Source organism: Equus asinus, chromosome X, assembly GCF_041296235.1.
Source record: "Equus asinus isolate D_3611 breed Donkey chromosome X, EquAss-T2T_v2, whole genome shotgun sequence".
NCBI classification, from domain to species: Eukaryota; Metazoa; Chordata; class Mammalia; order Perissodactyla; family Equidae; genus Equus; species Equus asinus.
Window position 1 is genome coordinate 77,056,810 of NC_091820.1, and position 21,201 is coordinate 77,078,010.

Genomic DNA, 21,201 nt, shown 5'->3' on the forward strand with positions numbered 1-21,201 from the left:
TATACATTAAGAAACATGTATATTCAAAGAGGGTTGAAACATAACCTTATGTATAACTCTCAGAAAAGAAAATCATCCCTGGCCTGTTTTTTGTTCAGTACTAAGAGAGGCAGCCTCCACCGAATCTCCAAACCCTTAGCCTTTGCACACAATCACACAAGTACATCTTTCCTTAATGATTTAATATTTATAGCCTCTTTCTAGCCTGTGTAAAAGTGCACCAGAAAGATGCATATTACATCCATTCCACCTTTGCTGAATTTTTTTATTACAGATATCCATAATCTAGTAATCCCATTAACAAGCACATATTTTGTTTCAAGCATGTTAATGGAGGACAATTTCTTGCAGCCTGGTTAATCTATAAGAACCCTTCTTAAAGACCAGAGGAGTTCCAAACTTAAAGATTTTATCATCAGCCAGGCAGGCCTGCACCAATCAGAAGGCAGAATTAATCACTGAGCTAAGAGGATCGAGTAATTTGTACTATCTAAAGAGCACTAATTTAAAAGCAATGTAAAAAAGGATCAGGGCCTTTAACTTATTTTCAATAGTACTTCCAGCTCATTATAGTCCTTCAAAGTCTTTAGCAAAATCAGACACGGTCTATTTTGAGGCCTTCAATCTTTTGAGGTGAAGTTACTTTTTATTTCTTAGAATAGCTACCATTTGCTAAATATCACCTTCAACAGGCCTCTTATATATGTGCATTATCTCAGATTATCCTTACAACAGGCCTATGAGATAGGCATTTTTTAAAACCTACAATTTAAAGATGAGGATCCAGAGAGGTGGATCACTTACCCAATGTCAGACGGCCAGTAAATGGTGGAGTTGGGAATGTGAACTTAGATCTTATCTGTTTCCAGGGCCTGAGTACCTGGCTACTATATCATTCTGAACAAATGAGACTCCTGGGTTCCTCTGAAGTCTGGCCATACACCTACACACCTGGGGGGAAAAAAACTCCTAACATCTGGAGGAGGAGAGGGAAAGATGCCCGAGGTTCTCTGAGTTCGGCTTCCTATCATCGGTGTCAAAGAAGTAACAAGTCCTAGAGAGGAATGGCTACAGGGTGTGTGTGAGACCCACGAAGTCAAGCCTCAGCAAGGATTCTTGTGTCCAGATTTGGCACAAAGTCATCTGTTTGTCCCCATCCCTAAGAGTCACTCAGGCTGGGATAATGGGCATCCCAGTGGTATCTGTACGGTCAGATATCTGAGGACCAGAGCTTCTCACCTGAAATATTGGTGCATTATAAGACCCTGAAAGTGCGACATAAACCCCATAGGGGAGGGAACCCTAAACATGAGAGTTTAAATTTCCACTATCCCAATGAAATGGAGACTAAGAAGCAGAGATTGTTTTTATAGAAAATGAAGAACAATTTCCGGCACATTGAGTCCATCCGTGCCTCCTATTCTTATTTCTACTCACAGTGTCACAGTAGATCCCATTTAACTAACACAGTATGTGAAGTGCTAAGTGCTGAAGTGCTAAGCATTTAGCACAGAACTTGACACATAGGAAGTGCTCCATGAATGTTAGATAAGCACATATTAGACAATACATAATAAATACCTTTTGAATAGAAGTAAATGTATAGGTTATACTAACTGTTCAATATATCTGTCATAGAATTTAGTCAATTATTTCAGTGTAATATTAAAATCTTATATACGTTTTTAAAGACAAAACTTTAAAGAAATGAACTTTCAAATCTGATTTCAAAATAGGTTTTTCTTTTCTAAATTCACAGATTTGATGTAACATCTCGTGTGAATATACAACTTCCTATTACAAAGATTTTTATTAATAACTTATTCTCTTAGCAATGGAATTTGGACTCAGTTTATATATATATATATATATATATATATATATAATTTAAATATGCTAAAGTCAACTTCCTCAACCTAAAATGCACATATGATGCAGGGAAATGTAAATAACTCTTAACAGTTTAATGTCACACAGTATTCAGCAAACTTGTGTTCTAGCAACATAAAAAGAATTATGGGCAACTACGTAATGCATGTGCTGTTAAGCAGAGTCCAAATTATTTCAGAGGAGTGTGTTATGGAAATGTAGGTGTTCAGCTCTTTGAAACCAAAATGACAGATGTTACTGTGTGCATATTCTTCTTGCTTAGATATTTGTATTCAGAATTTTAAAAGACTTTGAATGTAACAGTTTGGTTACAGAATTTTTCATTTCTTGCCAGAAAGATTTCTAAATTTTCTGGCCCATTATAAGGCCCTCTCCAAGTCAAGAAGCAGCTTGAGTGAAGGTGGCCAAAAGGTATGAACTTCCAGTTATAAGATAAATGAGTGCTGTGGATATAATGTACAGCATGGTGACTACAGTTAACAATGCTGTATTGTATATTTGAAAGTTGCTATGAGAGTTAATCTTAAAAGAAAAAAAGATTTTGTAACTATATGAGGTAATGGATGTTAACAAAACTTATGGTGGTCATCATTCTACAATATATACATATATCAAATTATTGTATTGTACATCTAAAACTAATACAATGCTATACATCAATTATATCTCAATAAAATAGGAAAAAAGTTTTGAGTTTTAAAACAAGATTAGCATATGAAACAAGAAAAAAATACCTAATATATTATCATATCTAGAAGAGAATACACATATTTTTAGGATAAAAAAATTGAGAGCATTAACCTTGATTAAATAGAAAGGTGTTATAATGGACTCTGAATAAAACTTGCCTTCCTCTACCTTTTTTTGTGAGGGGAGTAAGATTGGCCCTAAGCTAACATCTGTTGTCAATCTTCCTCTTTTTGCTTGAGGAAGACTGTCGCTGAGCTAACATCTTTGCCAATCGTCCTCTTATTTTGTATGTGGGACAACGCCACAGCACGGCTTGATGAGCAGAGAATAGGTCTGTGCCTGGGCACTGAACCCATGAACCCTGAGGTGTCGAAGTGGAGCGCATGAATTTAACAACTATGCCACCAGGCCGGCCCTCTCTACCTTTTTGAAAAATTTTGTTTTATTGTGGTAAGAATGCTCTTAAAATGAGTGTTACCCTTTTAACAGATTAAGTGTACAATACAGTATTCTTAAATATAGCAGATCTCTAGAACCTGTTCATCTTTCATAACTGAAAATTTATACCTGTTGATTAGCAACTCCCCATTTCCCATTTTCCCCAGCCTGTGACAATCACCATTCTACTCTCTGGTTCTGGGAGTTTGACGATTTTAAAAACTTCATATAAGTGGAATCACGTAGTATTTTTCCTCAACAACTGGCTTATTTTACTTAGCATGTCCTCAAGTTTCATCCATGTTATTATATATAGTGGGATTTCCTTCTTTTTTAAGGCTGAATAATATTCCATTGTATGTATATACCACATCCTCTTTATCCACTCATCTGTTCATGGACATTTAGGTTGTTTCCACATCTTAGTTATTGTGAAAAGGGTTGCAATGAACATGGGAATGCAAATATCTCTGATCCTGATTTCAATTCTTTTGAATAAATACCCAGAAGTGTGATTGCTGGATTCTATAGTAGTTCTCTTTTTAACTTTTTGAGGAACCTCCATACTGTTTTCCATAGCAGCTGTACAATTTTGCATTTCCACCAACAGCGTGCAAGGGTTCCAATTTCTTCACATCGTTGCCAAGACTTGAGACATTTTCCCATCCTCAAGAGTGGGCACCACAGATCTATTATGATAAAGTTTCTGTTCCCAAGGTTGGAATTTCTCTCTAGAAATTTTAGTTTACCTATACTGTAGGTAACAGCACTGATGAAGATTTAATGAACTCTGAACACATGCATAAAATGTACAGAACCACAAATCTTGCTCTGCAATTTATGTCAACAGAAGACTTCCAGATTTGTCTTGAAGTCTATCAACAATTCATTGTACACTTAAAACCAGTTTTGATAAATTCTTATCTATTTTATTCCATAAACTAAACCTTTGCATGTTGGTCTTACTCCAGTAGAAAAGAGTGCAGAAGATCACCACCAATAAGAACAACTTATTCAAGCTGATGATTAAACTGAATCAATTGATTTCAGGTTTTAACTATCATCCTCTGTGTAATTTCTCACTAAATAACCACTAGAACCTTCATTTTCAATGTTGAACCACTATGTAATTGAAATACCTTGTATATCTTCTTCTGCTTCAAAATATAACATTCTGGTAATTATGTGCAATGTACACTTTCAGAGGGGAATTGTGACTAGGTTTTGAAAATCTCAGATATCCTTTCTTCACAGGTATTTATTCCAGAAAATTCATAGTTATTCCTTCAGCACAAGTAGGTCAAACCAAACTAGTTTATGAGTAGATTAAGCTAACATAAAACAGACTTTTTCAATATCTATATCTAGATATTTAGAGAAAACATATGGAGAAATGACTGCAATTCATCTAGGTTAAATCTTGTGGCAACACACTGCAACAAATTTGTTGTACTGGATACTGACTAAAATAAGTAAGTCCTTGGTTAGGACTTAATTTTTTATCATACCAACATTTTTGTTGAAACAGCTGTCAACAAAATTAGCCAGGATATGAGACAAACCCAATTTCTCTCTCTGGAATTTGGAACATCTATGTATTTCATCTTCTCCAGAGGCAAATTAGTTAATAAGAGGGACTTTGGGGAGAGTCAGCTGTAAGACTTAGAAGAAAATGCTCTGGTGATCAGGTGAACTGGTCAATGAGAGAGAGAAGTAACTAGCTCAACACAAAACATTCTGGGCATACTAGAACTGGGCTATTATTTTTTAAGACAAATAGTGATGCAGACTAAATAAGGAAAGATGAAATATGTCTTGTTTGCTTATGCAGACTTTCCAAGCTACATCAAAGCATCTTGCACTGCTTTTCTCCAACGTACTCCTACAAGAATCTCTTGATTCAGTACAGAGCCCAGCACAGAACGCTAAGCAATTTAATGAGTAAGACTCTCAAGTTCTATCTCTGCTCATGTGTGTTCCCACGCACACCATGTGCATACCTTAATTATAGCCCCTATCTAATTTTACTGTATTTGTTTGCTTGTCTTCCTGTCCCACTACCGGGTTTTCTTAGGGCAAAGTCAGGATCTTTTTCCACTTTTCATCTCCAAAATCTAGCCCCATTCATGGTATTAAAGAAGTGCTCCACAAATATTTTCCATATAAATAATGAGTGAATGAAGCTCGCTCCCGCCTTGAAAATGCACCTATATTCCATGTTAAAAAAATAGAATTTATCTATAAACTTCATTTTTATATATTCTATTACTGAATTTGATGTTTTTACATCAATTTCATTAAAATAATAATAAATAGTACAGAAGCAGTAATAACAACAATGTATGACAAAGAGTATCCACAAATAGAAAACTCCTCCTTCCTCTCAAGTAATTACTGCTAACAGTGTCTTGTGTATCCTTCAGACATTTTTATTTTGTTATTTAAACAATTTATGCATATATGACGTGCTTCCTGCCTCTCTAACTAGATGCTGGGCTCATTAAGTGCAGGGACTGCAGCATCTACTTCTTCCATATTCCACATAGTGTCTAACCCTGTGCTGGACACCTGGTAAGTACGCAATAAAAATAACTGCAGCTGTGATGGTTCTGTTGACTCTGTTAAAATAGGAAAAAAGAGGGGCTGGCCCTGTGGCCGAGTGGTTAAGTTCACGCGCTCCGCTGCAGGTGGCCCAGTGTTTCGTTGGTTCAAATCCTGGGTGTGGACATGGCACTGCTCATCAAACCACTCTGAGGCAGCATCCCACATGCCACAACTAGAAGGACCCACAAAGAAGAATATACAACTATGTACCGGAGGGGCTTTGGGGAGAAAAAGGAAAAAATAAAAAAAAAAAAAAAGGAAAAAAGACAAATTGCAAGCCATGCAGAATATTATACCAAACCAGGACAGCATTTAAGGCTGAATAGTAAAAATCTTTAATGACATTGGTTAGTAATCCCGGGGTCACAGTGCTAAATTAGGATGAGTCATTTTTAAAAACTTGAGAGAGAGGCACTGATTCATCTAACAAATTTGTGCAGAGTAAATACCTGGCTACATTCTGTGGGATATAGAGAAGTACAACCACCTTATGAAGCAAACATTATTATAAGCATCTTACAGACAAACTGAGGTTTAGAAAGGTTAAGTATTTGCCCGGGGTTACGCAATTAGCAGATGGCCAAGTTGGAATTCAAATTCAGGCAGTCAGACTCTAAAGTCTATGTGCCTTGAAGGAAAGGAATGGACTTGAGAGTTAGTATAAAGGAAATATTAGAACAGGCTTAGTAACTGATTCCGTTGGGGCATGTGTGAAAGAGAAGCACGCAAAACAATCGTGAGGTTTCAAGCCTAAATTTCTCAGGAATAACTTGAGACAATTTCCAGATCAGTATTCAAAAACACACATCAATACTGTATGTCCTCCCCAAGCAAATATGAAAACAAATGTTATTAGTGACGACTTAAAGTTATAAAATATAATAATCACTCACTAAATACTACTACTTTATTTTCTCTGTATAATTCTACACATACAAATATACTGGGATTTTTTATATCAATAATAATAGGTGACTAAGATATTCTTGGCTAAAGTTTTCTTAACAGACACAGACACGTGAAACAGGTTAATAAATGATGATTTCCTGCACTCAGAGGTTAAAACCTTGCCAAGCTCACACAATCATGGCAGGATCAAGCATCTGCCAGTCAAGCATTCTTTCTGGTAGATTCCAGGCATTCAAGTCCATGTTAACTATTGGAGTAGATAAAAACCGCAGAAAACTGAAACAGGAATATGGAGAAGAGTTTTCTTGTACCAATATACTTTCTGGATTGGAGCATGTGCTCTCTATTTCCTCCTGATACTGAGGGAGGCTTTATGTCTTCTTATTAAACTTATCCAGTAGTTCTTACAAAAATTGCAAATGCAGATCCGAGGGCCAACAGGATTGAAAGAAATGTTACCACAGAGAAATTACAAGAATACTGTGACTCCTAGAGAGACTAAAAAATATGGAACACCATGTGAGAATGCCTGTGTTTGTTCTCCTAAATGTACTTTGTTATTTCTGTCCTGTGAAAGCAGCCAGAACCATCTCACTCAATTGGATAATAATCACCGCCTGGAACACTGATTCCCTCCACACTAGGTATCTTCATGAATGTTTCTCCCTAAATATCAAAATTTTCCCCTTACTAAAAGCCTGTCATGTGCAGAGAGCTGGTTAAGGGAAAGAAAAGCCAAAGTGATATTTGATGGGACTTGTTTCTCTGCCCTACTTCTAATCTGGAAATCTTCAATTTGCATGCAAATCTCTATGCGGATTTGTACCTTAGAAATTTTGAGAAAGATCCTCAGTCCCAGCTTCCAGGAAAAGATTAATTGCCTCCCAGTATATTTCATAAAATGGAATACTTCTGTGAAACAAAATATATTCACCATGGAAGTATTAGAGGATTTAGAGAAGATATGCTGTTGTTGCAATTATTAGGCTATATCTGCACAGCGAAACACACTAGATAAGATAGGAATCATATATTCAGCTGTTTTGCTTTGCCATGGTCCAGCACCAACTCTGAGGATGGCATGGATCCACAGACAAAAACCACAGTGCCACCTACTCTACCCAGTCATCTTAGTGTGTCACAGTAAATAAGACCACATTCTTTGGTCACATTCTTTAGTCAGAGCTGATAGTAGACAGTAGAATATATATTTTGACAGAGAACATATCTCTTATGAAACATTCATGAAAATGTTTTGTTCAACAGGTATGTTAGTTGCCTAGGGAAGATCTCCTAAAACAACATTTCTGTATCTTCATATACATGGCCACAATCATGGTTGCAGGCGATTATGGTCAAAGTGATTTTTTTCAAATAACAGTTGAACCCAATATTCTAGAGATATGTGAGCTACTAATTCCTAATTAAAACTGACTTTGGAGAAATTAAACTAAGTTGCCTCAGACATCTTGGTCTTGAACTGAGGTCAGTCAAACTCTAAAACCATTTTTCTCATAGATATGTGTAAGCAAGGCACTACCAGAGAAAAAAACATGGCAATGATGAAACTTCTGGTTTATGTATCCTTTTTCAGTGAGAAAATTTGCCAGCTAAATCAGAGTTGACTTCCAACTATGATGCCAGGAGATACAAGAGGGGGCCAAATATTGTTAAATAAGTTGGAATTGCCTGGAAAATACAAAACAAACAGTGAATGGAGGGCTACTACTTATGTAGTGATAGAGCGATTAGAGCCTCAACATATATATAAAGTAAAGCCTTCCTTAGAAGGGTGGGGAATGCTGGACCTCCAAGACTCCACTGCGATTAGCCTCTATCAGAAAGGTGGTTATAGCTGCATAAGAGTTATGAGAAGAAAAAAAAAGTTTCCCCAAGGTAGGGGTGGGGAGAGGAGTTACTGTGAAGAAAAGTGAGGATACTGGTTGTACTAGTCAGGGTTCTCCAGAAAAACGGACCAATAGGAAATTTTATATTTATGTGAATGCATATACATAAGAGATTTATTATAAGGAATTGGATTGCACAATTTAGAGGCTGACAAGTTCCACGATCTGCAGTGGGCAAGCTGGAGACCCAGGAGAGCCAATGGCACAGTTTCAGTCCAAGACCAAAGGCTTGAGAACTAGGAGAGCTGATACTGTAGCTCCAGTCCAAAGGCCAGCAGCCTTGAGACCCAGGTAGAGCCAATGTTTCAGTCTGAGGCCAAAGGCAAGAAAAACTTATGTCCCAGCTCCAAGGCAGTGAGGCAGGAGGAGTGTCCTCTTAACTGCAGGACAGTCAGGCTTTTTGTTCTCTTCAGGCCTTCAACTGATTGGATGAGGCCCACCCACATTAGAGAGCAATCGTCTACTCAGTCTACTGACTCAACTGTGAATCTCAGGCCAAAACACCCTCACTTACATGCAGAATAATATTTGAACAAATATCTGTGCATCCCATGACCCAGTCAAGTTGATACATAAAGTTAACTACCAGACTGGTTATACTGGTTGTAAGTCAGTAAAGTGGCAGTTACTAGAACTAACACTCTTAACACTGTAATCCCAGGGCAGGCAGGACATGGTTGTATGGAAAAACTGAAACAGCTGATTGATAGAACAGTAATGGGCTCAGGTGTGCCAGGACATTAAGGCCCTGACATTAAATATTACCCGCAAAGAATTGCCATAACAGAGCTCCTTATAATAACCATCTCAGCAGCGGACCCAGCAGAGTTGTAGAGGTAAATATTCTTTAAATATTGCTTCCAAGATTGAGTCTTGCCCTCACATAGTATAGCTGACCGATACTGACCAAGAAAATAGTATATCTCTAAACTTCTCTCTTTTAGCACAGAGCTACTTAAGCAACTGACAGGGAAAAAATCACCTAAAATATCACAGAAGTCAGAAATTTCTCTGATGATCCAAAAGGAAAGACCTATATGGAAATGGGAACTCTCAATGAAGAAATTATCACCAACTACAGTGCAAATGGTGAGCCCAATTTCCTCTCTAACTCTCTCCAAGAGGAAGTAAACATGCAATTAATAACATTTTAAGGAAGAAATACAGATCCTTACACAAGACTGATAAAATAAACAAAGCCTACAGAATATTAGACGACAGGTAAAGACAGACTAATAGAGGGAACCTATACAAAAACAGAAAAAAACAATTTCAAGAAAAATGAAAGTTGTTAGTAACACTGTATTATATAATTGAAATATGCTAAGAGAGTAGAACCTAAATGTTCTTACCAAACACAAAACAAATAAATAACTATGTGACATAACGGATGTGTTAATTAACTAGAAGGTGGGAATCCTTTCACAATGTATACATATATCAAATGACCACGATGTACACTTTAAACATCTTACAACTTCATTTGTCAATTATATCTCAATAAAGCTGAAAAAAATAAAAATAAAAGTGGAAAAGGCAGCTGGCTTTTGAAGATGGAGGAAGGAGTTCATGAGCCCAGGCATACGAGTGTCTTCTAGAAGCTGGGACATCCAGCAAGGAAATGGAGACATCAGTTTGACAACCATGAGGAACTGAATATTGCCAACAACCTAAATGAGCAAGGAAATTATTCTCCCCTAGAGTCTCCAGCAAGAAACCCAGCCCTGCAGACACCTTGACTTTAGCCATATGGACTTGTGACCTACAGAACTGTAAGATAATAAATTTGTGCTGTTTTAAGCTGCCAAATTTGCAGAAATTCAGTATGGTAGCAAGAAGAAAATAATGCACACCACTAGGGTGTGGAAAGTAGAGGAAGAAAGAGAAGGGAAATGTCACTCAGCTCCCTTCTGTCCAAGGAGATTCCCAAGCAGCAGATCCTTTAACTTAAGGAAAAAATGCAAATGGTATTGAGGGAAAGAAAATGAATGGCATTTGACTTGTCCTGAGTGAAGACTCTCAGTTATACATAAGTTTTAATTAGCTATGTAAATAGCACTAAAGTAGTGCTTTAGAAAAAGAGGGGGAGATACACAAACCATCTATATTTGGCTTTGAAATTGATCTTTATTATTATTAAAAGGAAGCAGATCTTCTACTCTATCCTCTTCTCTCTGAAAAGCCAACTGATAGTCAACAATTATGTCTGCTTTGAATTGGCTTAATATCATTAGTCATCAAGGAAATTCAAATCAACACCATAATTTGGAATTAAGAAGACAGATTATAACAAGTATTGGCAAAGATATGGAGAAATGGATCCCTCATTTCTTGCTGGTGGGGATGTAAAATGCTGCAGCCACTTTGGAAAACATTCTGGCACTTCCTCAAAAGGTTAAACAGAGAGTTATCACAAGCAATTTCATTCCTAGGTATATAACCAAGAGAAATGAATACATATGTCCACATGAATATTCATAGTAGCCTTATTCACAATAGCCAAAAACTGGAAACAATCCAAATGTCATCAACTACTGAATGGATAAACAAAATATGGTATATCCATACAATGGAATATTATTTGGCCATTAAAAGGAGTGAAGTACTGATACATGTTACAATATAGATGAACCCTGTAAACATTATGCTAAGTGAAAGAAGAGTCGCAAAAAGCCACATTTAATATGAGTCCATTTATATGAAATTTCCAGAACAGACTAATAGAGATAGATAGATTAGTGGCTGCCCAGGACTGAAGGAAAGGGGAGCTGGGGAAAATGAGTAGTGATTGCTAATAGGTATAGGATTCCTTTAGGTGGTCATGAAACTGGTGATTGTGGTGATAGTCACACAACTCTATGATATACTAAAAACCACTGAATTGTATGCCTTAAAAGTAAATTGCAACGTCTGTGAATGAGATCTCAATAAAGCTGTTATTTCCAAAAGAAGGGCAAAATAATTACTTTTGAGGGTTGGAGGAGGGAGAGTAGTTCTTAATTTTTCCTCTGTGATCCTCTGGAGGGGAATGAGGGAGAGTAGAGAGGAGAAATGCTAGAGAGGAGAAATTACTTCAATATTATTTTAAATAGAAAGTCATAGACTTGTCTCAGGGATTTAGCAGCTGTAGAAAGCATAGCTTGTCAATTACTAACGAGAACTTAAAGTCTTATAGTGAAGAATGTAAAAAAACTATGAACTATGTTCAACATCAAAATTTATTCTATTCTTATCTCTATACTTGGGATGTTTGAATTTTTTTAGGCATTGTTTGCCTCTGAGGGTGCTTCTATTAACATATTTTGTGCCTTTATGAAGACAGTAGTCTCCCATGGATAGTCAGTTCCTCAGCCGGGATTTTCAGAACCAGATTCATTTAATTGGTAAATTTATCTCACCCAATTTAGAAGTAAAAACAATCCCCCTGCCTAAGACTTCTAATTCATCTTTACAGATTGTAGTACACTTAACTATGAAAAACACCGTATAGAAAAGGAGTAGCCAAGCCAAAACTGACTTAATCATCTGTCCAGGAAGCCAAAAGCAGGAGAACACGTGAAAAAGAGAAAAGAGGAGTTAAGGTAGACAAAGCTAGAGAGAAAGTAGAAACAGTAGAAAAAGTGAGAGAGAGAAGCTGAAACCAAGAGAGGCAGTTGAAAAGATGATTTAGCTCTGTCATTCAAAATCCTTTTGTTGCTTCACAGAAGGAAATTCACACACTCCACATACATCTGAAAAATCCAGACTGACAAATGTGCTATTACAATTGTTTTATCTGGCACATGGTGGCTAGATCAGTTGTGACAAGCGTGGAGTTTCTGCTGAAGGAAATAAGTTTTTCAACTTTCCCATTGGGAAAACAACAGGCCTTTGACTGGGAGATGAGAAGATACTCCTTTTTTCTCTAATCCTCGAGAACAATGGGAACCTTAGTCGCCTATAAAGGAGGAGGAGGTCAAGGGACTCCCATGTGGGAAATAAGTTTGGCACTTGCAACATACATGGCATCAGGGAGGACTGCCATTAAGGGACCCCTGTGCAGAGGCATAGACAACGGATCTCTGATGGTTAGTTTTAAATTTTCCTTTTTCTGTCTGATAATTCCCTTCTGCGAGTCCAAACCGTTAATAAAGTTTTGTTAAGCCTAAGAGTCAGATTATTAACAATGTTTTAGGGAGTTACTTTTTAGTGTGATGTGTTAATTCTCAGTGTAATGCAGACTGGGGTAGGTGTAGGTGGCAGCAGCATGGAGAAGCGGTTGTGAGACAACACAATATGACCAGCATAAAAGTCTGAAGCACTTGCCCTAAGAAAGAACTGATAAGTGACAAGCAAACACACCTTTGGAACATATAACCAAGCATTCTCTAGTGTTTCTCAGAAATACTTGGGAAAGGAAACCAGGTGGAGACTAGGTTACTTGTTTAGGTTACTTAGGTAATTTGAGGGAAGGGAGGCTCAGGCTAGGTTGTTTGGGTATTAAAGGACAAAAGCAACCACTGAAGGTCCGAGAGGTTGGAAAAACTTGGTTTTATAGTATTAGTTAATTACCCAAAAAATGAAAAGGGAAAGTAGCATGGTTTTGTGATCCTCCCACTACCTCACTGTTGTGTGACCTTGGATGGTATTTAGTTGCAAAGAGTCCAAGATTTCTCACCTATGGAATGAGGAAGTAGATAATCTTTAACACTCTGTTAGTGTCAGCATTACTGGAATAAGTGTTTGGTATTAAGGTGATCACTGCTAAGGGAATAACACGTGTGTATGTTTTAAACACATTATTTTAAAAATTAGTCTCTGATATTGCTAAAATATGTGCCTGTACAACACCTTTACAATTGTTGATCTGTTTTCCGACTCAACAGTCCACATAATTGTCTTTAATTGTAACATGCTCCTGTTTCTCCCACTACATTTTTTCTGATCCCAACAGTAAGTTCTTATCATTATCTAAGATTTAGAACAGCAAAAAACGTGAATATAAATTATCTAAGACCCCGTTACATACAGATAACCAGCATCAACATTTTTGTGTACTATACATAATTTACATAAATATGTGTATATTTCCATATTTTTGAGACTTTTTTTATTAAATTTACCTTAGCTATCTTTGAATGTCAGTATAGATCTATATTATTACTTTAAATGCCTTTACATTATCTACTGTATGAATAAACAATAACATAAATTGAATTCCATCTCTTGGGACATTTAAATTTTTTCAGACATTTTAGTATTATGAGCAACACCAAAATGAACATTCTTTTTTCTTGAAGGGAACATTCTTATCATTGATTTTTGCTATTATTTCCTTGAGGTAAATTCCTTGAAGATTTTCTGGGTCAAAGAATATGCATATTTTTAAGGTTTTTGTTAAGTATTGCCAAATAGTACTCCAGAAAATGTGTACCATTTTACTTTTGCGCTTTCAGCATGTGACAGGGCATTTACTTCACATTATGGAACAACGATGGGCGTTCTTAAATTTTAATTTTGCCAGCAAAACAGGTAAGTAACAGTATCTCATTGTTATTTTAATTTTCATCTTTTTCATTAGTAGTGCAGGTGACCATTTTTCATATTTATTAGCCAAAAGGCTAACAGACATAAAATACATATTTTACTGAATTGCCTATTCATTTCTTTTACAAATAGTTTTCTCCTAAGTTTGTCATTCATCTTATACATTGTTTTGTAAATGGTGTTAGCATGGTTTTAAATTGAGAATATCAAGACAGATTCTAAAATTGAATGAGGTATGTCACCCAGTATTCTCTCTTCTACTTTTCCTTAGATACAAGATACCCTCAGGAAAAGTATCACAAGGCAGGTTGCTGGATAGAGAAAACAGGCCAAGTAAAGGATCTTAAACATCAACAAATTCTGATATTTTTAAAAATCACCAAATACATTTTTGGTGTATGAAAATTTTTTAATCTGCCCTGAGTATCAAAACTTTGACACTACTGCACTTTACTATACGCACTTTTTGTTTACAAAAAATTGATAATATTCGGACAATATAGAGACTTAAGCCATATTTAATATCAAATAAGTGTTTCTGTACCAAATAAAACAATTAAATATTCTCTTTTCAAATATAAATATTTTGATAATTGAGGTATGCCAATACCATTTGTAATCTCTTGCTTCCTCATGAAAATATCTTGAAATGGGTTAATACTTCTTCAAGCATGTAGTTTAATAGATAGCATTTGTTTTGTTGGGTCTTGAAAAGTTATTTTTATCACTAATAATTATACATGTGGGAATATTCAATAACACAAACTAAACAAACCTAAACACAACATTTGAAAAGATCTAACATTTCCAAAACTGCTGTTCAGAAAATCAGCCGGAGATTTCCCTAAAGTAGAGAAATTTTCTGATACTTTCCCGCATGTTGCTTAAAGATTGTTCCATTAGTATAGATCCAATTGCAATAAGTCAGGATTCATTTTCCTAAAGCCTCTTCATCTATACAGATTTTGAAAAATAGCTATGTTCTTTCCCTAGTTCTTTAGCCTAATTAAAACAGCTGTAGTCTTTGCAAAAAGAATTTCAAACAATTCACTGGCAACTCACTGATATGGTAATTATGCTGTGAAAATTCAACTTTTCCAATATTTAAAAGTATATTACACTTGTTGAAATGCTTTCCTTGCATCCTGAACCCAGCCAAAAATAACAAAAAAAAAATTTTAAGTCATTTATTTATCCTGGTGCATTTTTTAAATGTCTTTCAACACAAAGACTGAAAAACTCTATTAAAACTTGGATTACACCTAAATAATTATAAGTAATGCATCTTCTTCCCATAATCTTTATTTTGTTATTGCATTTAAAGGGATGTTTTCCCTTAAAGCAAGACAGGTTGGTGTGAATTAATAACAATTTCAGCAGATCTAACATTGTGATATTTTACCTAAATTTGTATTTAGTGGTGACAGTTTAAGGAAAATACTACATGAGAGATTTTTACCTTCCTCAAATTTCATTTCATATGGGGTGCAGTAAATATGTTTTAAGTAGATGCTATCTGGTATGCCGTTCATTGCCTTTCACCTCTTGTGTTCTCTTAAACTTCTGCAAGCAACTCTTAAAAACAAATTCCCTGGCCAAAAGAACATTTTTAGAAACCATGGCAAGAAAATCACTGACCGGTCTTGTGTGTCCCTTGCTACTATCCTGGCCCAAACTAGAAGAGGTTGTGGAAAGCATTCCACAAGGGAAATAGTTTATAAATCCTTATCGTACATAGAAATGGGCATCTGGGGTCTGGAAAAGGTCCAGCTGTATTCAACATTACCAAAAAAAAGAGTTTATGTCATAGACTTTTGGTCAGGCAACGGACTGGGTAGAGTACTGGCTCTTTGGAGGAATGGATAAAAATTCAAAATGACCTTGAAAGACTGAAGATACAGGGATGATGCAGGCAAGTAAGGTGCTTACCAGGAATCAGTGCAGAGCTATTGATGTGAGGAGGAAAAAACCAAAGAAAGAACAAGAACAGTTACATGAAATCCATGAAAGAAAGGGGTTTTTTTCCTTGAAAACAGACAGGCTTGGAAGAGGTAATACCAATTTTAACATCTTTATCATCATGATATTTTACTTGGAATTCCAAGTAAAACTCACTCATCTTAATTATAGCAATAACAATAATTATCATTTGAATGGTTACTTCATGCTAAACTATGTTACGTGTTTGATGAACAGTACCACATTTAAGCCTCACAATAGTTCTATGAAGTAGTCAGGTAACAGTCCCATTTTAGAGATCTGAAAAAAGAGGATTAAAGGGCTTAAACGACTTGCATTAAGGTCACCCAGCCAATAAGTGGCAAAAGTGGGAGTCAATACGAAGTCTATTAGACTTCAAATCCATGCTTTCATCCCCTACAATGCCCAATTCCTGTAAATGTCCCTTTGGGTTCTGCTCGAGGATGCTGAGGAGTAAATCACTTTTTGAGCTTCTTTCCCTTCTTACATCTATTGATTTAAAAGCTGCTAACTACAGGAAAACAGGGAATAAAAATATAAGAAGTTGGAAAGGCAAAAGAAATCTTTACTAGTAATGGATCACCTTGCATTTAATTGAAATGTAAATTTACTAAGCCAGTTCTCATCACACCCCTGTGTATGATGAATATGACCTGGAGTCTAACCCCTACCCTGTGGTCTCACTAAGCTATAAACCCTGATAAAGTTACTCCACCATGAACTACAAGTAGATGCAGGGGGCACCACTGCTAGATAAGATGGAATTCTTATTTTTCCTCTATAGACGGGCATCCCCTTTGCCTCCAGGTTATACTTATTTCCTCTCAGCTGCTTCCCACGGGCCCTATCTGGTCTGGAATATGGACAAGGAAGGTGTTTCTCTAGGTGACATAGCATGCAGAGAGGTGGTATACATGGTAGAGAGGTGGTATAACAGAGCAGTTAAGAACATAGACTTGAGCCAGACTACCACGTTTAAGGCCTGGCTTTGTCACTTACCAGTTGTGTGATCTTGGACAAGTTACTTAACCTCTCAGTACCTCAGTCTCCCCACTTGTTAAATAGAGACAATAACTGTACCTACCTCATAAGGCTGTAAGGATTACATGAATAATAATTTGTATATTCTTGGTGCGTAGCAAGCATTGCATAAGCACTTTCTATTGATACTATTAAGCTTTCAGATTTTAGGAAAGAAAACCTTGTAATTCGTTCTTTTGTCCCTACAGGAGGTTCTGGCCACAGGCAGTCCTGTTTCCTTTCCACCTGGTTTTATTCTCCAATAGAATAGTCACAGATCAGTGATTAACACGCTGGAATACTACCTAGCAAAACAAAGAACAACTTATTGATTCAGGTACAACTTGGATGGATTTTAAGGTTATTTTGCTAAGCGAAAACAGGCCAATCTCAAAAGGTTACATACTGTATAATTTCATTTATATAACCATCTGTATAATTTTTTCCTTTCAAGAATGGGAACAAATTAATGGTTTCCAGAAGTTAGGGACAGGAGGGAGGAGCTTAGTACGAGGGAGTTTCTTTGTGGTCATGGAACAGTTCTGAATCTTGATTGTAGTGGGAGTTCCATGAATCTAAACATGTGGTAAAACTGCATAGAGATACACACATGCACACATATACACAGGAATGCATGCAAAATCTGGCAAAATCTGAATGAGGTCTGTAGATGTCCCAATGTTAATGTCCTGGTTTGGTTATTGTATTACAGTCATGCAAGGTGTTACCATTAGGAGCAGTTGGGTGTAGGGTACACAGGACCTTTCTGTACTATTTTTGCAACTTTCTGTGAGTCTTTAATTGTCTCTAAATAAAAAGTCTTTTAAAATGTTGATTAAGGATGCTTTTACCAATAGACGAAGCTGGGCTAATTTACCTATTTGGCCAAAGCCAAATTCACCAAACTGTTATTTCAGGAATACTATTCAGTTAGGAGAACTGTTAATAAACTGAACACTACATACTCCCCTCTTGGAGATTCCCCTCTACATTGCTTTGTGGTTCTCAATCCTGCCTGTGCATCAGAATCATCTAAATAAAAAATAAAGGCAGAAATGAACTTCAAGTCAAAGAAATAGCCACAATTCCAAGCCACACATTGGAAAGAATATCTTCCAGTTACAATGAAATTTGAACCAAAAAAGTGCAGGACTCTGAGTGAATGCTTGCTTTCACAGGTCTCAGGCAGCAGACAGATTCCCTTAAGCCTTCAAGCCCTGAACATTTGATTTAGGTCTGTGGTAGACAGTCAAAGCAGCAAGAAATGATCTCTTAGGAAAACGGCTCGGTAACACAAAACAAAAGGGGAGCAGAAGTAAAGGAGAAATTATACCAGCAAATCATCTTCCTTTTCTGAGAGCCTCTGGAGACTGCTTCAATATGAGGAGAGAGACAAGCAACAAGCAACTCTACACATGCAGGCCAGTCAGTTGAGCAGAAATTAACTACAAGATCCCCACAGAACACCTCTAACTCTAAGGCATTTCAGTGAGTCATGCTGACCTACTGCTCATTCCAAAGCTGGCGATGATGAGGGCTGAGGAAGGAGAGACCACCATAAATCGAGGAGAGAAACGGCCTCCAGCAGAAGATATTACAATTTGGAGAGAGAATGATATGAGACAAACCTGAATTGAAGCTCCTGAGACGCTTAAGCTCATTTCCTCTGACATCTTCACACATCACACTTCAGCAAACAGTTGGCCCCATTCAAAGCTGAAAAAAAGGGAGAAAGCCTAAGCATAGACAATTTAAAAATAAGCAGCAAAATAGCATAAGCAAAAGGCAGACAAAGGAAGAAACTGAGGAACAGGTTCTAAATATTTTTGAAAATTTTAACAATTTTAACAGGTAAACTTGAAAATTCTGCTGAAGGATGTAAACAAGATTTGATTAAATAGAAAGACATCTTATCCTTGGATAAGAAAACTGAATAATATGAAATTCCTGATTCTCTGTAAATGAATCTATAAATTCAAACAAACTCCAATCAAAATATCCATAGGCTTTGGGGCGGGAGCCTGAAAAAAAGTGATACGGCAGTTTATGTGGAAAAATAAATATATGAAAATATCAAAAAAAAATCTTTAAAAATTTTATAAGGAATTATTCTCACCAGATAAAATGTATATGAGAAGTTTATATTTTAAAAGATTTATACTGGCGCAAGAATAACACTTCTGAACAGAACAGTCCAGAAACAGGTCCAAACACATTAGGGAATGGATTATATAATAAAGGCAGCAATTACATTGGATATTCAATATTGAGTAAATGGTGTTAAAACAACTGGTTAGTTGCATTAAGAAAAAAAAGTGTTATAGCTGCCTCAATCTTTACATCAAAGCTATTCCAGAAAGATTAAAGCTTTAAATGAAACTATAAGAGTACTGTAAAAAAACATGAATAATTAAGAAAAATAATCTTGGTGTGGAAAGGTCTTTCTAAGCCATACTCAAAATCCATAATGAGAAAAAGATAAAGGTGACTATAGTAATATTAAAACTCTTTGGCAGGGAAAAAGAAAAAAACTGAACAAAATCAAAAGGGAAAGTGTTTCAAAATATGCAACATTTTTCCTTAAGCAAAGACAGCGCTTATAATTACTAATCAATTAGAAAAAGATGCTTCTAAACGAAGTGCTCATCATAAGAAACTGATGAAATAAATTATGGTATATCCATTCAATATATGTTTTAAAAAATGAGGTTTACGTGCATTAATATAGAAAGGGTCCCAAAATATACTAAATGAAAAGTGAAAGGGATAGAAGAGTAGCTATCATGTTAATAAAGATAAATATAGATATTACTTTTTCACATAAACTGGGGCTATCCTTGGACGCAGAATTATTTAAAATAATATTTTGACTTTGTAGTATATTTTCCAAATTTTCTATAAAGAACATATTTCATAATCAGAAGAAGATGAAATAAAAGAATAAAGTGACAACTTTCAGTGATGCATAGTGAAAAAATTAATCACCTTACTTTACATAACTCATGAGTAACATATGAGAGAGACACTTACAGCAATAACTTTTATTAGCACCACAGAGGGAAATAACAGCTTCATTATGTTTATTTTTCTCTTTATAAATCCCTGCATCATGCAAAATTCAAAAGCATAATCTAGGAGACTTTGTTCTTGAAAATTCTTAACTCTATGCTATTTATCCAAGTTAGAATATCTTGTAATGTACCAGAGCATAATAAGTAAGTCATTTTTATAGCACAATACTGAAGACACACCTGGTGCAAGTTGACTTAAACTCTTCCTACTTCTGAGCTGGAGGCAAGACACACACTAAAGCGTGTTTTTCCCCAAGTAGTTATCAGCTTCAGTGAAGAGTTCTGATAATTTTCCCAGTTATTCTCTAAAAGCTATATGACAAAAAGACACCATAAGGACTAAACTACCTAGCAATAAACAAAGATGCCTTAGAGAATTTGCTGTGTTCTGCATCTCTTGAACAAAAGTATACTTCTAAATGCTATGTGTTTTAATACTTAAATATTTCATTTTTTTAATTTAAAAAATATACTCTACGAAAAACACACAACATAAAATTTAAAGCAATGCCTAAGTGTATAGAAGTTGTTATACTGCAGGTTGTCCTAATACATGTGCCGGTGGACACAAACATCTCATCAAGTGAGAGTTTATACTTTTTTTCAAGAGCCTGCAATTCCATTTCAAAACCGGCTTCTAATCACACGGCCCTGAAGCTTTTTGAGGGCAAGGACACCAGTATCGCTAGACCTCGGCAGAATGGGGCATTTGAATCATTTGACTATCTGTGTTGTCATTTCTTCACTTAACAGTTTCTTCCATTGCCTCTTCAGCAGCCTCTGCTGCTACTTACGAAAGCCCCTCATTACTGAGTCGGCCATGTTAAAGGAAAAGAGCAAACTTTTAGAGTGACTACCGCGGAGGCTCAGTGCCCAATTCAGGATGGGAAGAACTCACAAAGGATGAGGTGGCGAAGACAGCAGCGGAGGAAGAGGTGACGACCTCCTCGATCAGGTTCGGGGCAGAGAAGGGGGCAGCTGTCCTCAGCCCTGAATCACAGCAAAAGGAAAGAGCGCACTAGAAAAAAAGCGCGGAAGAAGACCTCGTAAAAGCTTTTCTCACGCCCCTGCCCCTTGCCCGTGAGCTTCGTTCCCAGTCGGCTCATCATTCATTGGCTGAGCAAGTGTGATGGACAAAACTGCAGTCCAACAAATATGCGAGCCCA

The 21,201-nt window shown here is 36.4% G+C and overlaps 1 long non-coding RNA gene across 2 annotated transcripts in view; it reads right to left on the minus strand.

Moving 5' to 3' along the window:
* The window catches only part of LOC123282487 (uncharacterized), a 626,057-nt gene extending 604,864 nt beyond the window's left edge, over positions 1-21,193 (minus strand). The window contains exons 1-2 of one of the 2 annotated variants that reach the window (XR_011499681.1): positions 20,934-21,193; positions 18,593-18,680 (exon numbers count right to left, since the gene is read on the minus strand). This is a non-coding gene — a long non-coding RNA (uncharacterized lncRNA). The remainder of the gene's footprint in view (positions 1-18,592; positions 18,681-20,933) is intronic. The other variant, XR_011499680.1, reaches the window with a different exon arrangement.
* Between the last annotated feature and the right edge of the window lie 8 nt (positions 21,194-21,201).